The 27,003-nt window shown below is 51.1% G+C and overlaps 2 long non-coding RNA genes across 2 annotated transcripts in view; both read right to left on the bottom strand.

Moving 5' to 3' along the window:
- Positions 1-27,003, bottom strand: part of LOC120591621 (uncharacterized) — a 51,682-nt gene that overhangs the window by 3,436 nt on the left and 21,243 nt on the right. Inside the window, exons 2-6 of the long non-coding RNA XR_005649930.1 lie at positions 15,124-15,354; positions 14,238-14,370; positions 9,725-9,839; positions 8,832-8,987; positions 8,494-8,723 (exon numbers count right to left, since the gene is read on the bottom strand). This is a non-coding gene — a long non-coding RNA (uncharacterized LOC120591621). The remainder of the gene's footprint in view (positions 1-8,493; positions 8,724-8,831; positions 8,988-9,724; positions 9,840-14,237; positions 14,371-15,123; positions 15,355-27,003) is intronic.
- Positions 98-2,292, bottom strand: LOC120591623 (uncharacterized). The gene is made up of 2 exons (XR_005649932.1): positions 1,806-2,292; positions 98-391 (listed from the first exon to the last, which is right to left on the bottom strand). It is a non-coding gene; the product is annotated as an uncharacterized LOC120591623 (long non-coding RNA).

The following is a 27,003-nucleotide window of genomic DNA, read 5'->3' as shown; positions in this document are numbered from 1 at the left end:
GTGTAGCGTGTACACATATACATGCCTGCACATGTATACATGTATGTATACACATACACACATTCACATACACATATACAAATATGTAGATAGCCTATAGAATAGTCAGAATGAACTTTAATTAATTTAAACTGTCCCCTATTTTTGTTTCCACCTAAGCAGTAGGAGTCCCAGTTGCAGAGAGATAGTCACTTAGGACAGCTCCATGGAGGCCATCAGAGAGGTGAGTCACTGCAGAAACGAGGGCCTCCTGGTGGAAAGCGGAGGTCTCAGGAGACGCAGAAGAAACTCCTGGCATTAAGGCCCAGCCCAACTGCTTGGGGGCTGCACAATATATGGGGGCTGACTGAAGAAGGATCAGGATCCAGTGGTGCTTTTTCTTGGTAACATCCTGTTAAACGTGAACACAACATCATTCTCAGCTTCCTGGCCAGAGAGGTTGCCCTGAATTTCCTACTCTCTTCCAGTGGTCAGCAAGCATTCAGGATGTGGGTGCCCCACCAAAGAAGATCCAAGTCTCTATGAGCCACTTTGCAGGCTGCCTGGCTTCTGCCAGGAATCAAGAGGGTCCCCAAATTCTGAGGGTCTTGCCCAGGCCTGGGGCTCACAGCTACATTAGGGTGGCAACTTATCCATTAAACCATGGAGAGACAATGCACAGCCATGTGCCACCACAGGCAGCCAGTGCGGGGCCTAAGGGCAACCTTGCTGTCAAATGCTCTGCCACTCACCAGTTGCCCTCTAAGCCTCAGTTTGTTTAGCTTTAAAATGGACATAAAAACTATACCCATATTATAAGTTTATTGGGAGGACCATGCATATAAACTGCTCAAAAAATGGTCACCCATATAATTATCACATCCAGAATTTCCCCAGCCAGTTTCTTATAATAAATCCTATTTCTCTAATCCCCTCCCCACCGGCTACTGTAGGACCTCTCTCCCAAAACCTAACCTGGCAGCTAGAAGTGCCATGGAGTGTCTCATATGACCTCACGGTTTTCTCTGTTACCAACAGAACCATCATGCTGCTTTCTCCCTCCTGGCCAAGACCATCTGCGTATACAGAAGCCCCTTTCTCACTGCCAGAAAGAAGGCCTTCCCTCCCAGGGCACTCCCATTTGTAGGCCAAGGTGGGGGTGCCTTCCCATTCTAAGCTCGTCCCCTCTGGCACCCAGGCTCTGGCGCGGAAGGCCTGTATGCAGGTCCTCAAGGCCCAGTGCCCCAGGTCTTGTCTGCGGCTGCTTCCACATGGACCAGACCCCAGGCCAGGGACCAGGCTAGGTGTGGATTTCATCTTCAGCCTCCTGCTTAGACTGATGACTCTGGATGGGTGACACATCCCACCCTACAGCCAATGCATGCTGGAACGTTTTTCTATGATACAGTGAACACAAATCTGATACCCAAAGTTAGCATATCCTGGTACAGAGTAGTGGGAGGTGCAAGAAGGGTGGGGGAGGGTACACGGGCTGGGAACAGTCTGGAAAGCTGCTTGGAGAAAGCAGAACCTGCACCGGTAAGGCCTGGGCAATGATGGAGCCTGATGCCAAGAGAGGGGTGAACCTCCCAGCAGGAGAAGGATGTGCACCCAGGCCCAGTCAGAGACAGATGTCGCTCAGCAAGCTGGGACCCCACAAGACCACAGTGTCCCCTCAAAACGTTAGGTACTCTCGGGCTCTTTAAGATCAAATACCTTTTGTGTCCCCAACATTTGAGGGGAAAGGAGCACGTGCTGTGCCTAGAGACGACAGGAGCAGGGTCTTGCATCTCCGTGTCACTTCTCAGAGGGCAGAGACACCTTACCTTTGAAATGAGATTTGCGATGCCTGCCTCCGGGGTAGGTGTGAGAATGAAAGGCAGCGTGAATATGAAAGCCCTGGAACGGTGGCCGGGCCCTGCAGTGTGCCCACGCCAGTGACTGCAGTGTGGTCATCCCACCCACAGGCAGACCTGGTGGGAACTTCCAGACTGCTGTCTTCTGGCAACGGGACGATACGTCGCGGGAGGCCGGCTCAGGTCCCAGGAAGCCTCACCCACTTGCTCACTTCAGGGCTATTATGTCCTTCTAGTTGGTGAGCATGGGAAAACAGTGTCCAGGAAACGTGCTTTGGGGGCAGTGAAGTTCTTCTTCAAATGCATGTTTCCAGGTCCCAGCAGAACCTGAGGCTGCAATGGCCCCTGCCCTGGTTTCAGTCTGGATCCACCTTCTCTCAAAACCTGTTCTCGGCAGCCCTCCGGGACTTCTCAGAGCAGCCGCCTCAGCTCCGTCCACCTCAGGCCTCTACCAACCTCCTCCCCATCTGTACCCACCCACCCACCCCAATTAAAAAAATAGAAATAAAAAACTAGACGAGTTAATTTGCTAAAATAAAACAGAGTGCAATAACTGATTACATTTTTCCCCAAAGGAAACCAGTTAATTTGGCCGGTGACTCATATGCCAGGCTGCCAGTTACAACACACTATCCCAGACACAACTCCTCACTGGGCCCAGCTGGCAGCCGCCCGCTCCCGCACTCACTGCTGCAGCCCCAGTTTCCCTCCTATGAGGGGTGGGGGCCAGGGGAGCAGAGTGCCCACTGGATAAAGAGCCATTTGTGGCACTTCTAAAAGTGCAGAGCACACACACATAAGGCCATACAAGAGCATGTGCCACAGCAAAACTGTGGCATGGGTCACTCTGTAAATCATTCAGTGATAACCTCCGAATACCAATACCGGGGGGAAATCCAATTAAACTAACTCCTTACTAAGTCATTCCTATTTTCCCAGCATCTTAATGCTCATGGGGAAAGAAGAGGATAGGCAGAGGGCTAATGTGACCTTCAGATGGGAATCCCTAGGCCAGCATCCTGTGGGCTCCTCCATTTGCTTGGCGTGAAGGTAACAGTGGGACTCTGCCTCCACCCCCGTGCTCCTCACATGGCCACAGTGCTATGAAAGCAGCACCCAGTTGGGGCAGAAGCCCTCAAGGCAGGCCCTAGAATCAGAAGATCCAGTAGTCCCCAATCTTGTCGTTCACATACTGTGTGACCTTGAGCAAGACACCCTCTCTGGGCCTCAATTTTTTTTCCTATAACATATCTTGGCAAAGAGCAGGGAGGAGCAAGAATGGGGTCCAAGTAGATCTGATGGGGGAGGACAGGAGCAGAGAGGGGAGAGGGATCCATAGCACCCAGCACTTGGTCCTTTTGCTAAACCCATCTTTCAGAAGAGGAAGGTGAGAAAGAGATAGGAGGTTGGAGAAGTCGGCCAGAGCCCAGAGGCCAGCCAGGAAGAGCGAGAGGCCAGGAGGCCCACAACCCAAGCCCCACCAAACACGTATAGGTGGTCAGAAGCTTCCCAGAGCCAACGCCCTCACTCCCAGATGAGAAAATGGAGGCAAAGTCTACCCCTGAGTTCAGGGCTCTGTGTGCCCTCTCCATCCCCTGGAGTCCCTCTGTTAGAGCTTATACTGTGAGTCTCCCTGGGGCCATGTGGAGGAGCTGGCCAATCTCTTAAAGGAAGATAGCAAGGACTCTAGTGACCCATCCCAGCACTTAGAGTGGGGGTAGGGAAGGAAGTCAAAATAGGTATTGCTGGGAATGGGGAGGGGCGGAGAAACGTCTGCTGGTTTCCCAGGAGGGCCTCTTGCCTCTTTGGGAAACCCAGGAATTGCATCAAGAATGAAAGACAGAGATGCTTGTCCTAGAATATGCTCCAAGAAAATCTCTCCCTGTCGGCTGACACGTAGGGGCAGTGCTCAGAGAGGCAAGACCCCACTCCCAAACTCATGCCTAATCTTGAAGCCTTACACCCAAGCACAGAATTGCAGTCCACCCATGACATCACAGCCTGGGTAAAGGAAGCAGTGTCCAGATCTCTGGGCAGCGGTGCCTAGCCTGAGGCATGCCCTGGTTCCACCATGCCCTTGATACTGATCTGTGCTCCTGACTTTAGGCATCCACGCAGCCTTGGGGGTCATTCAAGCCCAGCTCAAATCCTCCCTCTGTCGCTTACAAACAGAGGGACCTTGGGCAAGTTTTAGTAGCCTCCCTGAGGTTCGGCCCCACCCCCCACCTCTGTAAGGAGATACCTCCACTGGGGGCTCAATGAGCTCATAGCCCTCAGCCAGTGGGAGCTTCTCCCTCTCTGCCAGGGACATCTGTGGCCTGCTCGCTCCTGGGAAGGGCATGACAGAAGGACAAACAATGCTGGTCAAATTTGTGCTCAGCATCCTCCAATTTCCACAACCATTGTCATTTCAAGATATAAAACACATGCTGACATATCCCTTCCTCTCCAGAAAACAGACTTCAAGTGTGGCCGAAAAATAAACAGGCACATAAGTGCCTGGGTCCATGAGGCCCCACTGAGCATCTGGGTCTCCCTTCCTCCTCACTCTCGGGTCTGGACTTTTCCAGTCCTCAGACACTGCAGAAGAAATACTCATGCACCTGGCTTTTTAAAACACACACCAAATGTCTGATGAATGTCCTCATATTTTCCACCTGAATGTCCTCATACAGGACGTTTGGACTGAAGGCAGACAGCTGGGTGGCCCCAGTGTCCAGCTTTAAGGAGAAATTTCCCTCAGTGACCAAGGCCCAAGTGAGCATCCGCTGAGAGTGGGACTGTGGGCATATGTGGGCATGGAGGGCTGAGGCGTGGAGGGGGAGAGGCGGAGAGAAGGAGCCCCCACCGGAGGAGTTTGCAGGTCCCTCTGAGGACAAAAGAGGGCACCCAGCTGCCCCAAGAAGGGGTGCAGAGCATGGAGGGCAGATTGCCCTAAAATGTACTGTCAAAGGGGCGGCTCTGCCCAGTGCTTCACTCATACACAGGCACAGAGGTACGTTTACACGCAGACACACACACACACACGCACACACACACACCCCGCACCACACTAATGTCCTAACATTCTAAAGCAGGTATGTGCAGCCTTGCCTTCCACCGAGGTTCCAGCAGTAATGGGCTCCCACTTACCCCTAGGCCCATGGACCACAGAAACCTCCAGCCTCACCAGCAGGAATTACCCAGCACCACATGCAGGGACTTTTGCTAGTGAGGAGCTGTAGCTTTCCCAAGATCACTGGCAAATTCAGAGCAGAGCCAGAAGAACCTCATCCCAGGCTTGAGAGACAGTGCACACATCTCCCACCCCGACTCCCAGTATCATACAGACTGTGCAGCCCCCATCATCAGGCTCAGTGAAGATGTGTTAGGTTTTTCTTGACTCAAACATGGTGTGTTCCTTGCGTATGGGAGGGAGGAGGAGCAAGCACAGGGCAGGAGAGTCAGGATAGAAAAGGAGCCGTTGAGGGGAGTTCTGTTGGAGAGAGGTGGGGGAGCCCCTCCAGCCTCCTCCTCTGGCAGCCCCAGGCAGGTCCTTGACCTTCCCACTACATCTACCCCATCTTCTGCCTTGGGCCCCCATCCATAGCCTGACTACTTCCAGCGTCACCCTGAGCCCCAGGTTTGTATCCAGACCTCCCCCAGCCCTGCTGAACCCCCAGGGCCTTCCTTCCTCCCCATCGCATCTGCACAACTCCCCCTTTCTCTCTTCTCCTTCTGCCCAGTTGCTGGAGCTGAGGAGGGAGCAAACTCCTGGGACTGGGGTCAAGGCCAAGGCTTAGAGTGCTGCCCCACCTCCCTCCAGCCTCCTCTCCCAGACTCTGCTGCTGTCCATTCAGCCGTAATGTGTCAGGTGTCGCCTCAGACCCGGCCAGCCAGCAAGAACAAGATCGCACCGCCGCTTCCACGAGGCGCCGCTAGGTGGCGACGCGCTAACGGGGATCCAGACTAAGGGGCCAGACTGCGAGGCGAGGGGCAGAAAGCCAGCCGTCCCGCCTAGCCCTCTCCAAGGGCAGCAACCGCCTGGGTTCTCATGGCTTCGGGTCCCTGTGCCAGCGACACCGGCCCAAGCTCCCCTCCAGGCCCTGGAGCTCGCCCTGCGGCCCCCTCTACCACCATCGCTCCTGGCGATGCCTTGCCTCTGGGGCAGCTCCCTTGGTCTTAGGGCCTGGTCAGCAGCTCCAGCCCCAGACCTGGAGGCTTGGCCCTAGTATGGCGTGGCCCCTGCCCGGCGACAATGGGGAGCAGTACAGAAGTGGATAAATGGGAAACTTGGAGAGGGAGAAGAGCCTGAGAGTCTGGGTGGGGGCTGGCCCTCCGGGTGGGTCCTTCCCTCTCTCTAAGCCTTATTTCTTTTATCTATAAAATGGGATCGATACAGTCCATGGCATAGATGAAGTCAGCATGCACAAGTCCTGACACAAGGCATGGCACAGACTCGGTGCTCAATAAGCGGTAGCACCTCAGTTTCCCCTTTACAACTTTCTAGATCGTACCTCACCTCTGCCTTTACCCTCTTAGTTTCAGGGTGCTGGAACTTCCTCTAGGCAATGTAGGCAGCAGCTCAGAAGCATCTAATGAATGAACACCTGCGCCACACCTCTGACACCCCTGTTCTCCTCCTTGGCAAAAATGGCCCAATCCCCACCAGTTTCAGACTCAGAGAGACAAAGGAGGCCTTTAGGACACTCCCATTGATCTGAGTCTGTCCTGTGGATCCACTCCACCCCCACTGCCAGGCCATAGGCCCCTGGAACAGCTACCCCATCTGCTGAGTGTGGCCTGTCACAGGGAGGGGGACACAGTACATGTTTAATAAATGCTTGCTAGTTAGATTCATGTGAGAAACAGGACACGAACAACACATATTGACCCCACTCTGTGCCAGGCACTGTGCAAGGGGCTTCTTTAATATACTTCTTACAATTCTGTGAATAGTTTACCAACAAGGAAGCTGGGCTCATAGAACACGACGTCACACAGGGAGTTGACAACAGCTGGGGTTGGAACTCAGCTCTGGCTGACATCAGTTCCTTCCCCGCAGTCACCCAGGGAGCCCCAGATACTCAGTGCTGTGAACCCCTCCTTCCCTGCCTAAGGCTAAACCCTGAGGCTTGGTGACTGGGCCACTCTCAAGTTTCCCAACTCTGTCCTTCTGAGGCTCCCAATGTCCTCACAGCCTCCCCCTAGCCTTTGCAGAGGCTCGTCATCCTAGGAAAGATGGCTTCCCAGCATCATCATCTCTAGCAGGAAGCCTTCCATTACTAGTCCCTAAGTGGAGGCTTCAGTGGACCCTCCATGGCAGGAGTCCCTGGCCTCAGAGCCTTGCCGGGTCCCTGGCTCAAAGACACTGTGGACTCAGCCAGTTGTCAGGGACCAGCTGAGAATACGCCACCACCATGATGCTGTTCCATGGGGTAGTCTTCACCACACCCAAACCCAGTTCACAAAGAAGCTTTTAGAAGGGCATTTAGGGCATGTTACAGACAGAATGTTTGTGTCTTCCCCAAATTTATACACTGAAGCCCTAATTCTCAGTGTGATGCTATTAGGAGGTGGGGCCTTTCAGAGGTAATTAGGTTTAGATGAGTTCATAAGGGTGGAGCCCCCATAAGGGGATTAGTACCTTTATAAGGAGAGGAAGACAGAGCAAAGCTCTTTCTTGTACACACAAAGAAGAGGTCATGGGAGGACACAGCAAGAATGTAGCTATCTGCAAGCCAGGGGGACAGATCTCACCAGGAACTGAATCTGCCAGCACCTTAATCTTGAACTTTTCTGCCTCCAGAATGTGAGAAATAAATGTCTATGATTTAAGCTGCCCAGTCTGTGATATTTTGTTACAGCAGCCCGAGCTGACCAAGACAGGGTAGATGATGGAACTAGGGCCCATAGGGGCTCAGAGACCAGCACAGTCACACGGCACCCAGAGCAAAGACAACACAAATCAAAGTCTGTCACTACATTTGGTGAAAGAAAAAAAAAAGTAGGAAAAAGGAATTTAAAACACACACATTCACAAGGGGCAGGGCAAACTGAAGTTGTAGAATGCAGCTGGAATAAGGGATAAGTCCATGCTGGAGATGCCCTGCACTGGGCCCCGAGCCTCTGTCACTTCACCACATACCTGTCATCACCTGGCTTGTGTAACTGAGAAAGCTCTAGCTTTCAGTCTCCAGGACTAATGCCCCTGAACGCCTGGGGCCAGGCCAGCACAGGCAGCCCCCGAGACCCTAGAAGCCCACTAGCACCCATCTTCTCAGGGTCCCAGGCTAAAAGACACTGGGCATTGGGAGCATTCTGGAAAGTTCCTTTAAGATGGCATCGTAGAGCCAGCCCCAGGCTGGGGTTGGAAGTCTAGGTTCTCTTTCTGCTTTGCTCCTGCCCTGGGCCCTTCTTTGAGCTTCAGTGCAACAAATAATAGGCTTGGGTGGAGAGCACTGTGCTGGAGGAGGCTCACACTGCTCTAGAAAAAGGTTGTGTGCATCTGGCCTTGGTGGGAGAATTTATACCGTGGAAAGCATCAAACTCTACTACTCCCTCCCTCCCTTACTCCCTCCCTCCTTCCTTCCTTGCTTTCTTTCCTTCTTTCTCTCCCTCTTTGTCTCTCTCTGTCTCTCTCTGTCTTTCTTGTTAGAGCAAGTTGTTAATTATTTACCTTCATGGGCTAGTTGGGCAGCGCATTCCTCCACGCACAGGACTAGCCGGCCCTGGAAGCAAGCTGGCACCTCGCAGCACCCCTCCGGTGCCCTTGCCGCCCACCAGGCCGCACAGAGTAAGGTTACAACATGTTCTTCCACTTGCTAGATTTCTTCTTTCCCATGCACAGTGCTAATCCCCCCGCCCTGCTTGACATCTGCCTCAAGCATGTCCAGTCCCAAAGTGTCCCTAGAGGAGATAATATTTTAACAGAGTCACTTCTGGGCCTCATAGAGACCATCAGTAACAAGGGGGGATGGTTTCTGAGGTTCAATGCAGGGAGACACAGCAACAAACCCAAGCCACGGAGAATCCGTCAACGCCATCCCAGGCGATTGCAGAGCTGATCAATCAGTGAGGTCGGCAGGCAGAGCTGTCAGGAATTCCAGCAGCACCAGCATGGAGTTGGCCTAATTTGGACATGGGCTCGGCTAAAGCTGGCCTTTGAACACTCTAAGGCAAAAAGGGGAAAAAAAAAAAGAAAAAGAAAAAAAGGCTTTGCTAAGCTTATAGCAGGATCGCAACAGAGATGCTTAACCTACTTAAGAAAAGCGATCTCTCTCAAACACTTTTATTTTAATGCAAGCTTTTAGGCACACCATGGCTGATACCCTGATTATGATCTGCCCTTTGTTCCTAGAGGTTGACTCCCTCCTTAGAACTACCCAGAAGTTAAAATTGCTGCCTACACCGGGCATTAAAAAAACTCCCTTTTAAGAATATCCAGCCGTCCATTCAGCCAACCAGCTTTCCTCTCTTTCATTTAGCAGCATTTATTAAATGACAGCTGTGGCCAAGCCTTATTGTGCCTGCACACTCAGACACTGTCTATGTCACATCGGCCCCACTGCCCGCTTTGTGGGATCTGACTGCAGAGGCCCTGGGGATGGGACATCATTGGACCAAACATAGCCCTTATCATTACAGGCGCTGTAGACTGACTTCTCACTCAAGTCTAACTTCACCTAGCGGCTGCTCCGATGAATGTTGACTGGTGCTGCTCACACCCCAAGCAAGTGGCTGGCAGGAAGGCCTGGGGAAGGAAGCCAGTAACTGACTGCTCTGGACTTGATCAGTGGCTTTTCATTATGTCTCAGCAGTTGAACTCGCTTTACAAGTGAAGTCACAGGCAGAACCCCAGGATGTAAAACGCATGAGAACAGAGTAACCCTCACTAAAGCATGTCCTACCAGCTGGCCCTTTTTCTTGGACCTTCCCTGGACTTTCCAGCTCTAATGTCTTTGGTTTCCACTGAGGTCTGATCTTCCCTTCATCTGAGAACCCACGTTTAGAGGTCACTCCAACCTAGGGATATTAAAACAATACAAGGAACAAGAATTGGAGGTTACGGCAACAGCCCCAAAGCACTACTTACTGGGTGCCACCCTCATCTCCTTCACCCTTATTCACTCCATGGACACTGCCTCCTGAAAACCTCCAGACAGAAGAATCCTCTTGTTTTCCACCTGATGGCAGCCCTCTCCCGCTACTGCTCCAGGTCGCTGCGGCGATGACGTTTCTGGTTATAGCCTCTGCCAAACCAATGACTGGGATACTGAGCCCCGCAGAAGACACCATGGCCCCTGCCTCATTCATTCAACAATGTCTATGTATCAGGCCTTGTGCTAGACACCAGGGAGACAATGAGACCTTTTGAGACAAAGCTCCGCCCCCATGGAATGTGAAATGGATACTGGAAAGGATACAGGCAATTCCAGCTTGGAGCCATACGTGCACCTGTGAGGGCAGGAGAGGAGTTTGGGGGCACGGTGGAGGAGCCTCACTCAATCCAGGGCTTAGGGAAGTGTTCCTAGAGCAAGTAGCCTCTGAACCGATAGTTGGAGAATTAGCCAGAAGCAAAGGGTACAGGTGAAGTGGGTTTTTGCCAAAGAGAACGGCAGGTGCAAAGGCCTGGGGGCGAGCAAGAGTTAGAGAAACCTTGGGAGGAGTGTAGGAGCTGGAGTTTGGTGTGGCTTAGAGTAAGACGGCAAGACAAAGGGCCAGGCCAGGTAATGCTAGAGAATGGCCTGCAGGCAGCAAGGGCAGATGGCCTGGGGAGGGTAGCCGCCAGCCTTCATGAGGAAGCAGTCTTTGCAGTCAAGGTTGCACTCTATAGGGTTCAAGCCAAGTTGGCGGTGGGTGAGCCAGGGCCGCAGTGGTCTAGGTGTGCCTTGAAGGACAAAGAAAGGCCGCTGAGGAGCTCATCCTTTGTGCTCCAGTGTCCCAGAGCCCTCGGGAAGCAGGTCTCAGAGTCTATGCGGCTCTTCACCACAGTCTTCCCCTGGGCCTTGGGCACCGATCCCTGGGTTCCTGGGCATGGCTGAGCAACAGGCCCGGGCCACTCATCCACAAACAAGGCGGGCCCTCACTGCTCCAGGATTCCAGACGTTACTAGCCTGAGGGACCATGGACCAGGTCCATGGGGTTGGGTCCTCACAGAATACTTTCTCTTGGACTGCACTGGGCAGAGGGCTGCCAATACCCTCTTGATAGGAATGTTGTCTGCAATGCTGTCTTGGTGTGCGCCTATAAGGATTTGAAGAAAGCCATTCTCCCAGGCCTCAGTCCCTAGAATGAATGTTCCTCTCCCCGGCAGCTATTTGGGTCCCCACAGACTTGTGGATGTACTGACTGATCATTTCCCTCTCTGCTTGGTCTATTAGGACATTAAGATTCCAATTGTCAGGCCCAGCAACTGGCCTGTGGGGCATGCAATAATCAAGTTATTGATTATTGATTGATTGATGATTGGTTATGTATTGAGTGGTTTGTATCAATCACTATATTGACTGCTTTATGGGTTTCATCTCATTTAATCCTCACAACAGCCCAAGATTCTATGTTACCCCATTTTAGAGATGAGGAGATGGAGGCCACAGAATTTTATGGACTTGAGATTCCAACCAGCCCTGCAACCTTCTGCCTCTCACTTCCTTCCCCCAGGGGACCCTCTTATTTTGCCTTCGTGTTCATTTTATCCTATTGTCTATCTGCATTTCTATATGCCTGGTGAAATCCTTTTCTGGACAAGGTAAATATGGCTAGCCAACAAACAAATTTTAAATGACCACCTCCCCCGCTCCTCCGCCTGCCCCAGCACTGAGCCATCATCCTCAACCCAAAGATGTGTGTCTCGAGTCCTGGGTGACTTTATTCCCAGGAAGCTCAAGGCTTCTCACACAAACAAACCCAGTACAGGCCTGTCCTGCTCTCCATGTGTTCTGACATCCCAGGGGGACATGGCTTGGGACCAAGCTAGGATCTTCCTGCCCAAGCCATCCATTCTTTCACTCATTCATTTGTGTAGCACACGACTGATCTGATGAATGGGATCACCATCATGGCTAACCTGAGCCTCAGAGGTTGGCTGATGGGGCCAGTGGGGGCAATACTGCAGGCCGAGAAGGGAAGAGTCACTGTGTACCTCCAGGGCCAGGGTCTGTCCTAGGGCTGCACCCTGGAGCAGATGTAGGCTTTCAGGTTGGGTCTCAGAATGACTAGCCCTGCTCATTGCATGCACCTCCCTCACCTGCTCAGGCAGCCCCAGGCCTCCCTGCAGACAGAGCCTCAACATCCTAGAGCACCACTGCAAGGCTTCCTGAAGAATGGCTGCCACTCCGATATGCACGAAGCCCCTTCCTCTTCAGAACTGTTCAAGGCCGACTGGGGCCTGGAACCAAAGCACTTGGAAAGGACTTGAGATACCCCACCTTGCCCCCTCCTCTTATTTCAGCTTGGCTCTGCCTCCCCAGCATGAGAGGCAGTGGGAGAAGGGAAACTGCCATCTCTCCTCTGTGCCAACAGACAGACAGGCAGACTGGGTCTCAGCACTGCAGGACTTTCAGGCCTGGTAAGGACTCTATGACAGAACAAAGTAGCACGTTTCCTAGGTCCCATCTACTGCGGTGATGAGGGAAGGGGAATGGCCTCCAGAGATGCAGGAAAAGGCGGGGCGATGGGGCCACCCAGGTCTCACCCTGGGCCACCCCAGGCTGCCACCTTATGGCACTCTGCTGGCCCATGAACTCTCCGTGGCTCCCAGAGGCGCTAATTCCCTCATTTTCCAGAAGGGCGCCTTGTGGGCTGAGAGGTAGGGAAAGACTGGCGCGTTATTGTGCACTTTTTCTTAAGTCTGTGATAAGCTCCTTCTATTAGACTATAGATCTCGTCACATAAAATAGATTTGTGGACTCGCAGCCAGGGAGAGCCACGCTCCTGAGCTGCGGAAATGGCTCATTTCTCCCCTTCTTCCTCGAGTAACTGATGGTCATGAATTTTTCACCCAAATGTCGCCACTAAAGATGTCACCAGCCTCCTACCCCTGGAGATTTTATGATCTGGCCCTAATGGGGTGGGGATGGGGGGACAGGGAGAGGGGATGGCTATGTCCTGGAACCAGAAAGAGAACTCTGAATGTAGAGGAGTAGGGGCCCAGTGGGCATAGGCTGGGCTTTCGATGCTGGAGACAGTAGAGCTCCATTTCTTGAGCAGTTACTGTGTGGCTGACCGGAGCCAAGCACTCTATACCCACTATCTTGTTTCATCTTTGCAACAACCTGGCAAAAGAGGTGGCAGCTGAGTTAGGCCTCAGAGAGGTTGAGTAACTTGCCTAAGGTCACAAAGTTTATTAAAGCCCCAGAACCACAGGCAAACCCAGCTCCCAAGGGTTCCAGAGCCTGGGCCATTGATTGCTACATTTCACTGCCACTGTTACAGACTCAGGACCTGGGGCAGGCCGTCTGCCTCCTCTTCTCTGGCTCAGGAACTTGATGAGCAAATAAGACAACCTATGGAACAGCAAGGCTGAGAAGTAAGACATACACTTGCATTCTCACCTAGGTGGGGAAATAAACTCTTTTGCAAGGATCAGAGTCAAAGTCACATTCATTGGAAAAACAGCCTTTCCTCCTGCAGCGCTAAACTCTGAGAAACTGAGATGCTGCCTGTGGTAAGGTGTGTTTTCCTTTTGGGTAACTAGTTAGGGTGATATTCATAGCTGTAGCCAGAGAGGGGATGGAATCGGGACTGGAAACATTCACTGTCTTAGTGCTCGGGGAACCACAGGCAGACTCCCCCATGGTGGGGGTAGGAGGGCTTCATTGGCTTTTGGCCAACACCTGCAGCATCAGAAGGAGGAGCCCCTGACTCTTCACCCTCTGGGAAGGGCTAGGATGCCAGATTGAAAGAGAGGGTTCCGGGAAACAGAAAGAAGAGAGAGCTGGGTGTGGGGAGGGAGGATGTCCTTGGGGTACAGCCCCCAAAGTTTCCAAAGTATCCTCACGTCCACTGTCTACTCAATACCTAATCCTTTGAGATAGGAAGTGTAGGCCAGGGCTACTTTCCCCATTTATCAGTTGAGGACATCAGGGCTACATGTGGAGGTAGTAGAAAAGGCTGGAAGAGGAGGGCTCTGTCCTCTGCACCAGGTAACCATATATAGTTCCCCCCACCTCGTCTCCTCTGTTTCATATCACCTGCTCAGAACCAGCTCCAGCAGATCTCTGGCTCTGCTGTGGGTTAAGCCCTGACCATTCCACGCTCTCTGGTCATGCTCTCCCAGGCCCCAGGCCCCAGGGCACTGACTGAGAAATCAAGGTTATCGTAGGACGCCCCAGGGCGGGGAAGGGCACTGCCAAAACCTTTCCATAGCCTGAAAAGCTGGAGGTCTTGGTTCTAGTCCCTTCCTGCTCCTCCCCAACTCACCTCAGCTTCCTCCTCTGAAAGATGAAGGAAGGTTCTCCAACGAGGTGAGATCCCCTCACCTGCATCCTTTCTGTCTCAGTAGCAGCCAACACAGCAGTCCTTCATGACTTGTTGCCCATGAGGCTGACAGGGCCTGGGGATGGGAGGTGGGGATGTGTCAGCTCGGCCCATGGAAAACTGGGGCAGGCCTGGTAGGCCAAAGCAAGGCATCCAGGAAGAAATTACAGTGGCCCTTCAGCTCTCCAGGGCAAGTGGAGGTCCAGGCCCTCAGCCACTTTGCAAAGCCCTCTCCCCAAGGGTGAGGGTACCCATCTGGGGGTCTGTGTGGAGCCTGTGGTGGTGGGGGTCGGGGGTGAGGGGGTGGGCAACATGGCTGAGGAATGGGAGCTATGGGAAGAAGGAGAAAAATCTAGCACCTAAAGGGAACTAGAAAATGTCCTGGATTGATTAACACTTTACAAGAATCTAACACTTTGCACGTGGCACTCCAGGCTGCAGCCAGATTATTGCCCTATAAATGAGTAAGAAACATCTTGACTGATTCACGACCAGGAGGAATCAAGCCCCAGACAAGTAAACAGGCAATTACAATGCAGCCCAATAGCTCTAATAGGAGCTTTGAGAGAGGAGTGAGCTCAGGGTGCTTGCTGAGCAAGTTGCTAACTCTGCCCAGGGGCAAGAAGATGGCAGGAATACTTCCTGGAAGAGGGGACAACTCAGTTAATAACCATTAGAGGCACTTGGGCTGCAGTTCTGATGATACAGTGACTCACACCTTGAGGTGGGTCAGTTATGTGAAGGAGAGATAGACTGGTGGGGGGATCAAGCTCAGAATTGTTTGGAAGCTGAGAGTTTTAGCTTGAAAATACATTTTTAAATTACTTACCACACTCATGAGACGGTTCAATGGGACAGAAAGAAAGCCCAGAAACGTAGCCAAAATACACTGGAATTTAGTGTTGATAGAGGTGGCCTCTTATATCAGGCAGGTAAAGATGAACGTTTTAATAAATGGTGTCGGCACGACTGGGAAACAAGCTGGAGACCAATAAAGCTGGAGACCAGGACACCAGGACAAACTCCATAAGGATCCAAAATTTAGATGTAGAAATTAAAACTGTAAGAGAATCAGGAAAGCATAAGTGAGTCCCTTTATAACTGTAGCATGGGGAAAGTCTTCCAACAATGACTTGAAATCCAAAAGCCAGAAAAGTAAAGATAATGAATTAAATTAATAACAGTAATAACAAACTTCTACACGATAAAGAGCACCATAAACAAGGTCAAAAGACGAACAGAGAGAAAACAGGGAGCAACTCGCATCATAGCTAAAGGGCTAATCTCCCTAATATGCAAAGAGTTCCTAGAAAACAAAAAGAAAAAGACTAACGACCCAACAGAAAAGAAGGCAAAAGATTTGAACAGAGCATTCAGAGGAAAAGAAATCTAAGTGACCCTTAAACATAGAAAAAAGTACTCTACCTCATTCATATTAAGAGATATATGACTTAAAACTACACCAGAGTACCATTTCTTAGCTATCAGATAGGCAAAAATCCAAAAGTATGACAACACAGTCTGCTGGTAAGGCTGTTGTGTTGGGAAACAAGCACTCTCACATGTTGTTGGTGGGAATGAAAAAAAGTACAATCCGATGAAAGATGATTTAGTCATTTCTTATCACAGTTATAGACACATTTACCCTTTTTCCCAACAATGCCACTTCTGGGAATTTACTCGACAGATACGCCTTGAACACTTGAAAAATGAAGTATGTATAAGCTTATTCGTCGCAGCTATGTGTAATAAATAGCAAACACCTGGCAACAACTCATGTGTCTATCCAAAAGGACTAGTGAAATAAACGTTGGTATATCCACATAATGGAATACTATACAGCTGTTGGAGGAGGAGGAGGAGGGAGAATGGGAGGAGAGGGAGAGAGAGGCAGAGGAAGAAGAAGGAAGCTGCTCTCTATGTTCCGATATACAAAAATCTCCAGTATGTATTATTAGGTCGGAACACGAAGAGTAGAACAGCATATATATATATGTAAATACATGTTGCTTTATGCAGGTACATAAAGAAATACTGGACGGATACACGAGAAACTAATTAAGAGTTTCTCTAGGGATCAGGGGATGGGGTGGCTGGGACATGATTGGAAATGGGACTTCTGATGAATGCCTTCGGATAGCAATTTGGATTTTGAACCACATAAATGTATTTCACATAAAACTTTGATATTAAAATAAACAACTTGCCATGTAAGTAAACATCGATGTTTATCAGGTATGTGTCTGGTGATCAGTTTATCCCTAAATACAAAGTCCTAGACTCATAGCGTCCTGTCTGCGCCCCTTCGCACACTCAGTTTGGGAGAAAGGGCTATAGCACTGGAGTCACTCACTGACAGGTTCTGAGCAGGGCAGACATATGGCAACCCAGGAAAGCTCACAGCCCCACTGACACCTGTAGGGCAAGGGGACTGTGGCTGGGGCCCTGGTGGCAGCTCTGGATCAAGATGAGACCTCCTCAGGGCCCAAGCTTCCACACCCACCATGTTCCATGTCCAAGCTCCCTAGAGGCAGCTTAGCACCCAGCTGCTGACTTCTCTGCAGGCTGCAGGATTCTCTGATTTGGGGAGAGAGGCTACTTCAGTAGGCTCTCAAGTAATCCCAGAGTCCAGAGACTGGGCTGGTTAGGCCCAGGGCTCTCAGCCAATATGATGGTAGGTGGCCAGGAGAGCAGCTCTGTGGGACCTACTGGGTGTCCCTCTTCTCCCTCCCTTTCAGGATGAAGACCTCCTTCCAGCTGCAAACAAAGGATAGGCAGGGAAGAAGGGAGTCTTAGATGGTTCTCTATACCCTGCCTCCTCCAGGAAGCCTTCCCGGATCCATTGGAATGGTGGGATACCTCTTTGGACTCCCTCTGCTGGGCTACAACCTGTCCAGGGTATGCCACCCCATATCCTCCCTCTCAGCACTGGCCTGTTGGTCCCCTGACCTAGAGCATCCAGCCCCTCACCAATGTGAGGCTCTGGAGTACTTTGCAAATAGTAAAGGACTGTGCACCAGAGGAGGGACTGTCAGACGGTTAGTCCCCAACACAGGCCTGGGTTTTAAATGCTGTGTTTGCTTGCACCCCACCCAGCGGCTTGTACACACCTGTGCACAGAAGGCTGTAATTTTTCTTCGTGAGTCATAGGTAGGATCACACCCAAGTTACCGGCACTCCGCTCCTTAGGGCGGGCTGGCCAGGCAGTCCCCTTTGTCTTCCAATTATGCTGTTTTTTATTGCTCTTTTAACCATAACAGAAACACCCAAAGGGGTAAGGTCTGGAGGGCAATTAATGACATACAGAAAAACCACAAAAAGCCACCGGATTTGGGCCCCATAGTATTAGGGCCCTGAGTCTGGACCCTGTGTCTGGGCCTCTAGTTAGGTATAAGGAGGCCGTGCGGGGTAGTGGCTAGTGAATGCATTCTGACATCCTGCATGCTGAGTTCAGATCTTGGCTCTGATACTAGCCACTTTATCTCTCTGAGTCCCCATTTCTTTTTCTATATGATAATGCTGAGGGGATAACTAAGCTGACACTGTGAAACACTTGCAACCTAGTAGATATTTCATCGATACTGAGTCCTCGAAGGCCTTCGCACAGTTAGTGCTTTCAGTTTTATGGGCATATTTCTTCTCCCTCCAACTTCCTGTCATTTTCTACAGTCCCTAACACACTGCTATGCACATAGTAGGTGCACGGGGCAACAGAAAGAGCATGGACTTTGGAGTCCAGTTTTCATTCATTCCATAAATATCAACCAAATACTTGATGTGCCAGGTACTGGGGATCCGGAGACCCAATCTCTGCCCTCAAGGGCCCACCCTCCCTGACAGAGAGGAGATCCAGAGCAATAACAGGCGAGACAAGGCAGGTGGCAAGTACCACCATCAAGGCAAGCCGGAAGGTATGCCTAGGGTGATGCATGCCTGAGTCTGCGCCCTGGAGGAAGAGTTGTAGTGAGCCAGGAAGGGAGAGCCACTTAGGGCAGAACAACATGTGCAAAGGTCCAGAGGCTAGACATAGTTGGAGGAGGTTTGGGGATGGCTGGAGCTCAGAAGGGAGCACAGGGCGAGATGAGGCCTGAGGAAATGCCTGAGGTAAGATCTGAAAAGGCCTTTTCACCCAGGCTAAGGAGTTTGAGCTCAATCTAGTGGAAAGGAGGAGTCCCTGGAAAGATTTAAAGTGTTCTGATGCTCTGGTACTGAGGGTAGGGGAAATGTGAATTACAAGGCCAAGGGCGAAGGCAGAGACAGTTCAGAGGCTGCAGCAGTGATCCAGGAAAAAGATGGACAAAATCTGAATCTGGAGTAACTTTGAATCCCTCCTCAGCCTCTTACCAGCTGCGAGACCTTAGGCGAGTGATTTACATACTCCTGACCACAGTTCCTCATTGCTAAATTGCAGTAGTGATGCCTAGTTCCCAAGGTTGCAAGATTTAATAGGGATTAAAAGCGGCACTTTACCACACTGGTATAAATAAATAATTGAATAAATAAATAAATAGGGGAGAAAGGACAACTCTTCCATACACTAGAATGCCAATTAATACTGTAGGAAGGATGAAGGAAATGGAAAAGTCATCATTAGACAAACACCCTGGTAATAGTTGTTGTAAATGATATACACCAATGGCCATTAAAATTAATGAACAAACGTTTGAAGAGAAATAGCATCTGCCCGGTCTCAAAGTATCGTTTTCCAGATATTTATTAACTAATAAGGGAAGAAGGACAGTAACTTAACAGGGAGAAATCTGGCCAACACATTGTAGCCAAGTGATCACAGCTAAGGCAACGTGAGACATATCACCATAATGCACCAGGAAGGACATAACATTCTCACCCAAAACGCATAACCTCACTCCAATCCTGAGAAAACACTGGGCAAATTCAAATTGACCGGCATTCTTCAAAAGTGTTGAGGTTATGAAAGATGAAGGAAGACAAAGGAACTGTTAGCACTCAGAGTCGAGTAAGGAAAAGTGACGATGGAAAGCAGCGTGGGGTCCTGGGACTGAAAGAGGACAGGAGTGAAAATCAAGCGAAATTCGAGCAAGATCTGCTGTTTACTTAATAGTGTCGCACCAACGTTAGTTTCTTGCTTTTGATAATTGTACTGTGGTTATAGAAAATGCTGACTTTAGAGGAAGCTGGAAGAGGGATATATAGGAACTCCACAATTATTTTTGCAACTTTTTAGTAACTCTGCAATTAGCTTAAAATAAAAAAGTTTTTTTTTGTTTTTTGTTTTTTGTTTTTTGTTTTTTGGGGTTTTTTTTTTTTGAGGATTATATTAGTGGTTCTTAACCTTGGAGACACATTTTAATTAGCTAGAGATTTTTCATACTGATACCCACACCCCTCCTCAGACCAGTCGGACCAACATCTCTAGGGGAGGGACTCAGGCATGAGGAGTCTTTGAAAGTCCCCAGGCGATGACAATGGCAGTCCCAGGTAAAGGGTGCACTCTTTGTAAATCACTTGGCCGATATTAAATCAATAAATCACCATTCCCCCACATAAATGAGTTAGTTCATCAACTGACACCTTTGCACATTCAACAAATATTGCTGACTACTTACTATGTGCAAGGCACAGCAAGGATGCAGTGGTGGGCAAGAAAGTCAAGATCCTTATATTCTAGTGGGGGAGATAATAAATATGTGAGATTATTACACGTGTGACAGAAATTTTAAAGGAAACAAGTGGATATGATAGAAAGTAACTGGAGAGGTGGGAGCTCCATTAGATGGAGCAGTTCAAGAGGGCATCCCTGAGGATAGGTATGACATTTAAGCTGACATTTAAACTGGAAGGATGGGGCCAGGAGAAGAGATTGGGGTGGGCGTGGGGGCACGTGATACAAAGAGAACAGCAAGTGCCAGAGTCCTGAGGCAGCCTTGCAACCATAGGGAGGAAGGGAGCCTGGGAGAGGCGCTGTAATGATGAGTCTGGATTTCATTTTAGGTGCAATGGAAAGACTTCAGTAAGGGTTTCAAAAGGATTAGGTGGGGGGATGTTTTTTGACCTGATTTAGGATTTTAAAAGATCTCTGGAAAATCAAAAGATTACTCTGCTGCCCCTGGAGACTGATCAGTCGGGGACCCTTTAGGAGATTTATAGCTCTGTTCAGGAGAGAGATGATGGTGACCTGGACCAGAGAGGTGGCAACAGAGGAGGTGAGATGCCAACGCTTTAAAACAGGCATCTATATCGAGCCTAACTTTGGCGTAAGTAGCCCCCTGGCTGCCCAGCTTTCCCCTCCAGCCCCTTTGCTGAGCAGTTGAGCCAAATGTTCCTTCCAGATTCAGCCAGCACCTACTGTTAGAGCCCTACTGTCCCCCAGCCCAGCGCGGTCATGGCCACAAGATCCCCTCCAGAAGCACCCATGTACCACATCCCACATTAACACTATAAATCACAGGCTTTCTTGAGTCCCTAATACTGATGAGGAAACTGAAACTCAGAGAGCAGAAGGCATTCACTCAGTGCTACACAGTACGTGGAACCCAGGACAGACTGCCTCACTGGCCCAGACTGGGCCTCTGATTGGGGCCCACCTCTTACTCTGAGCCAGGAGGATCGGGGAGGTGTTGGCAGAAAGCTAGTGCTTTTGACAAATAAGGCAAGACTGGCAGCCCAAGTCAGGTTGGGTCCACAGAGAATGAAGATGGCAACACTGTCAGCCCAGAGATGTGGCTCCAGCCTGGTTCCTAGATTCCTTGACACCCTGGCCCAGAGAAGCTATGTTCCTAGAAAAGTCATTTTCACTAAGGTGTGAATGATTGATAGCTTGTCATTTCCTGAAAGGAAGAGAGAGAGAGGGCATGGGGACATACATTCGGCTCCAGAAATAGGAGAAAGGGAAGGCACTAAAGATAAAAACTTTGTCTCCCCACCCAGGTGTACTCTCTTGGCAACTGTAGTCCCAGTTACTAGCTAAAATCTCCTCCACTTAATTCCAGAAATCAACACCAGACATAGGAGCTCAGTCTCTTGTCCACCCCCCACGAATGCTAGAGTCTCCTCCACAGCTGGTGGTTGTCCCTCACCTGGCTTCGGATGCTGCCCGTGACAGGGCCTTGTGCTTATCAAGAGAGCTTATGTTACATGATAATAACTACTAGAAAAGTCCCTTTGTACAGGTGCGCAATGTAGAGGTTAAGTATAAAACAAACACAGGAGAATCTGTTAGTTTCCCTTTATAGATGAGGAAACTGAGGCCCGGGGAGGTAAAGGGTCGCCCAACATCACACAGGAAAGAATGAACTGGGATGCAAACCCAGGCCAGATAACTGATTCCAGAAACTTTTCTTGTAGGTGATCCGAAGGGTCTATCTAGCCCCAGCCTGCTTGCCCCAGCATTAGCAACCATTTTGGTCAAAGTGTGATCTTCTGAAGGCCATTGCGGGGAATACAGGGTGGGAGACAGCACGATGGAGGCGCAGGCCTCATAGTCACAGGCCCAATTCAAGAGGGCCTCAGGACATCACTTCGCCTCTCTAGGCCCACATGCCCAGCTCCCTGTGGGCCCGGGAGGACATTCCCTCCCAAATCATCTCACTAGGCAAAGCACACACAGGGTTCTCCAGCAGTGATCATGGGACTCTGGGATGAAGGGACGATGGATGCCAGCCTCTCCTCCTCCCCCAGGAGACCCAACCTCCCCTCCGTTCTCACATTCCTCTAAGGCTGACCTACCCCCTACTTTGTTCTCCTGGGGACTCCATATAGACCCTCTTATCCAAGCTTTGGCTGCCTCAGTCCAGGCCCCCTCCCTCTCTGCAAAAGGCTGCAAACGCTTCTGAGGGCTGGAACATCTGGCTAATGATGGGGAAAGTGCTGAGACGACAGGTTATTTCAACACTGTCATCATCCGTTGGGTATTTCAACACTCAGTGCTTGTGCAAGAGACATAATGGGACCTGTCATAAACTCACGCTGTCTCAAAGCTCGGGCACGCCACGGCGGGGCTGACGGGGAGTTGTTGGAGTTTAGCAATAGGTGCTGTCTTGGGGCCTGCAGCCTCCTTAGGGTTATTTCGGCTCTGCCATAGAAGGCCCCTGAGAGAAATCTTGAGGTGTCAGAGAGAATCCAGAGCAATTACCTCTCTAGGTAATTAGATGGTGGCAGAGATTGATAGCCCACCTTCCTACCTTCCTGCCTTCCCACCTCCCATCTGCCTGCCAGGGAGAGGAAGAGGGGAGGACCAGCTACCCCATCCCACTGGGCCAGCCCTCACCCAGCCCAGCCCGGCGCAGGGAGGAGGCCACAGATGACCTCATGAAAGCAGCAGCTGTGAATCATAGCCCTGACCACGTTCTCAATTCCCTAGGGGGAGGCAAGCCTGTGGGTCCTCAGAGGCACAGCTTCACACCCACAGCTGCCCATATCCACCTACCATGGCAGCTTTTCCTAGAGCTGAAGGCAGGCTCCAGGAACCCACCATCCTCTCTATAGCAGACCAGAGTCAGGACTTGGTCTCGGAATCCTTGATTCAGCTCAGCCCCGATCCAAGATTTCACTCGAACCCTGATCAGGAGGCTAAGTGGAGGGTGCAGGGTAGGGTAGCACCAGCTGCAACAGCGGGGTAAGGTCCAGAAGAGGCAGCAGCCAACCACATGGGGACATCTGCAGTTGGGGGCAATGCTGGGCTCTAGCCACCAGCTCTCATGGGGCAACAGGGTCACTGCCCTGAGCTGGCAAAGCTGAAGGGATGAGTGATCAGAGAACCCCAAAGCCAAGTGAAGCTCATGAAGAGCACATCCAGGCTGAGAACCAGCCCCAACCTTCATCTTGACCCTCCATACCATTCCCACCCTACTCCCAACACACATCTCCAGAGTGTTCTGGGAGAGACAGTTCTGGCTGGGTACCTCTGGCCAGAGCACATGGCTGGGAAGGGAGCCGAGGATTCCCATCCCAGGAAATGAGGGGCAGGAGGTGCCAGAAGAGGACATCCAGGGAGAGGGAAAAGTGTGGAGAAAGACACAGGGTCTGGAACATGATACAGGCCATGTGGGTAACACACAGACCGAACAAGGCCGGGTCTTGAGGCAGGGAAGGACCAGGAGCGTGTATTTCTTTAAAGAACCACAGAAGGTCTTTGACCATGGGAGTTTCAAGTGCACCTCAATGCTATGAGACCCTTCTTAGGCTCTATCCGGCAGCAAGAAGCAGGTGGAAAGTTCTGGGGAGGGTAGAGCAAGGTGAGAAACATGGAGCACCACAAGGAGGCTGGACAATAGCTAGATGGGGACAGTGGCCAGAATGAGGGGTTGACGAGAAAGAAAGAAGGGGGTGGGCCTGAGGACATGTAGAAACAGACTCTCCAGGATTGGATCCATGCTGGGAGGACTGGGACCACGAGGGGCTCTTTTCAGAAATGGGCCGAGGACGTGGGGAGGGCTCACGTGGGACTCTGGATCTTTGTGGAAATAGGCCCCTATGGACCTCAGCTGGTACTTGCCCCTCTACCAGTAAGGATATTGATCCTCTGCTTTGATCAGACATTTCAGAGCCAGTCAGACATTCTCCTCCTAAGGGGACACATCATCCAAGAAAATAACTCTACATGGCTCTTGGCTCCTGCTCCAGGATGCAAACACCTTTCCCACGAACTCCTCTCTCCTAAGCCCCCCTCCTGGCCTGTCTCCTCTTTCTCCAGTTTCACCTCCTTGGCCTCTCCTGGGCTTTATTCAAGGTCCCCTGTAGGGTCACCAGGACAGCCCTCCCCAGCCTGTCAGCCCCACCAGCTGGCCCCCTGCTGAGTCTTCAACACAAACCACGCCTGTCCCTCCACTGGTCAGCCTACTGCTCAGGCCCCTACCAGGCCCCCACCTCCTACCTGGGCTCTCACTGCATCCTCCCCTCAGACCCCCTGCCAGGGCTGCAGCCAAGTCCCCTCCCTCCAGACCCCCAGCCTCTGTCTCCACTCAGCTCCTCTGTAGGAAGTATCCATCTTGACTTCAACTAGGCATGTATTGCCTGTACTTGGGGTGGGGACTTGTCAGCAAGGTTGTCACATCCCCTCTGCCAGAGGCTCTCTTCTAAGTGCTGTTTTTACAAGGAGAGTGTCACTACCTTCAGACATACAAAGGCTGTGTAGAGAAATGGTTTCCTCTGACTGGTGCCAGGTCTCAGTTGATGCTCATACCTGTCCTATGTGGCAGATACTCTCATCATTTCATTTTACAGGTGAGGGTCCAGCCATTCCTCCTTTGTTTCCTGGGCAGGCAGCTCTGCCCTCCTCAGCACCTGAGCCTGGCTTCCTCTCAGGCATCTGCCTCCCTTCCAGTGCCTGACACCACCCTTGCCTTCATTCATGGGTATACAACAAAGCAGCTGTGAAGTGGACAGGACTCTGGCCTTGAGGCTGGAAGACATGATTTGGTGGCAGTTTCAGCTCCACCCCAGATTTTTGCTTAATTGTCTTGGGGAAGCTTTTAACCATCCCTGGGCTTCTATTTCCTCCCCTTCGAAAGGAAGCAGTGGCCTCAGTATTCCCGGCCAAGATCATGGCATGATGGAGAGATACCTCCGAGCACAGGCTGGCTGCTGGGGCGGGATTTTAGCTCTGCCTCTTGGAACTAGGCCCCCTCACTGCTCTGGGCCTTGTTTTCTTATCTGTAAATGGGATATAATAACATCTCTGTCATACAAAGCTCATGGCAGGTACGACAGGGGTGCTGTGTGATTTTTTTTCAGTGTGATGGTCAAGGTTCCATCTGGCTCTTGAAAGATCTTTTCTTCCTTGATAAATCACCCTGGGGACAGCTCAGCAGCTGTGAGGCTAGACCACCAACTCCTTACCAAAAACAGGTCCGTAGTCTCAGTAAAGCGACAGCTACCAACCCGGAAATGAGCGCATTTCCCAGAAGCCCTTGGAGAGCTGCCGGGGCCAAGCCAAGGGGTCCTGTGGGGGCTAAACACCTCTGAGACTGAGCAATGACTCAATATACCATAAGCCTCTGCCCACCCACTGGGACAGAACAGCTCAAACACACTCTCTCACTCTCTTTTTCTCTCCCACTCTTGCCCTCCCTGCCCTGCAATAGACAACCCAATCCTACACTTGACCTCCCAATGTAAGGCACCTTCACTGGATTCGAGGCTGATTCATAGAACAACAGAATGGGGAGCACAAAGGTTGGGATGATGGGAGACAGGAATGGCCACATTTCCTGCTGCCTGCTCGATGCCAGGCTGCACGCATGGGCCCTGAGGCCAGATGTCCCTATGCCTCCCACCCTAGAAAACACTCTCAGCCCAAGGGGGGCTGCACATAATATAAGGAGAGGCTCCCAGTCCTGTCAGAATGGGGGCTGCTGTGTGGCCATGGTGCTGTGGGAAGCCAAGGAGGGTGTCCAGCTACCCTGATTACCCTGGGCACAGGACCAGCCTCACCGCCAGGCCTTTTGCTTGAAGGGCAGCCGAGATGCCGCCAAGAGTCCAGGCTCTGGGCCTTCCATTGTCGCTTCTCCCACTGCTCTGCCGGATGGCACAGTCTCCTAATACATCTGCCTGTTTACATTCCCCCAACGAAAAGCAGCTTTGTTTATGGAAAAAAGCTATTTTGGTTCCACGTTTTCTATCTCAACTCCTCCAACTCACAGGCAGAATGGCTGTTGCTCTCTTGGGAAGCTAAGAGGAGTCACGGAGCCCATTTCTACTTCCTTGGGGAAGTGCCTCAGGGCTCCCCCGGGTGGACGCCCAGGACAGAGGACTAGGGCACAGTGCCTTCCCTTCCGACCAAGGCTCTAAGAAAAGGACCAATGCGAGAGCCAGCATTCTGCACAGGACAGGCAAGTGTTGCCGGGGGGCAGAAGAACAGGGTCCTTGAAAGTTGGTAACTCGGTACACCACTGCCTCCGTGCACCCGACCAGCCCTTGGCTCATCAATCAGGCCCTTCTTTCCCTGCTGGGTGAGTAATATTATCCCCATAATACAGATGAGAGATTGAGACCTCCAGAGGTGATATGGCATCTCCAGAGTCCCAAAGCTAGTGAGACCCAGGGGTTTCCCTCCAGATCTCATGCCTGTTTCTCAGCATGTGCCCTGGGATGGAGGGAGATATACACATCTAATGGGGGAGTTCATGGCTATGGCCATTTCTATAAAAAGCCACGGTAAACATTCCATTCCAGGCTCAGGAAACAGTGACTCAAACGTGAGCGGGAATAACAAAGTCCTACGACGTGGAAACTTCTCCAGAGGGGAGCTGCCATTTTCCAGATGAGAATCCCAAAGCTCAGCAGGATTAAGAGAAAACAAGTCACGACATCTTCCAAGAAAAAAACAAAAGGTGGGTCCCCTACACCCAGTGCACCTGCCTCTCCAGGCAGGAGGCGTGTGGGGTGGCGGCAAAGGGCTCTACTGAATGCTTACCACACTCCATGTAGAATGCCTCTCCCATCCTCTTGGTTTAGCGGCCTTCTTCCTTCACGGCCATGCTCCCTTCCTCCATGAAATTTGTGATTTCTGGTGCATGCACATTACCTGGACTTCAGGTCAACAACTGTCACCATGACAACAAAGACAAAGAAAAAGGCTAACAGAGGTGGAATACCCCCTACAGAGACCGCAGGACACCTTCGCTGTCCTAATTCCCCTGCCCCAAGAAGGGAACACTCATGGGAGGCAGGAGCAGGCCACTGTCCGCCCCCCACCTTGGGGAAGGTGATCAGGGAGCGTTTTAAAAAG

This window comes from Pteropus medius, unplaced genomic scaffold (assembly GCF_902729225.1).
Source record: "Pteropus medius unplaced genomic scaffold, Ma_sr-lr_union100, whole genome shotgun sequence".
Lineage (NCBI taxonomy): Eukaryota > Metazoa > Chordata > Mammalia > Chiroptera > Pteropodidae > Pteropus > Pteropus medius.
This window is presented reverse-complemented; position numbering and strand designations above follow the sequence as displayed.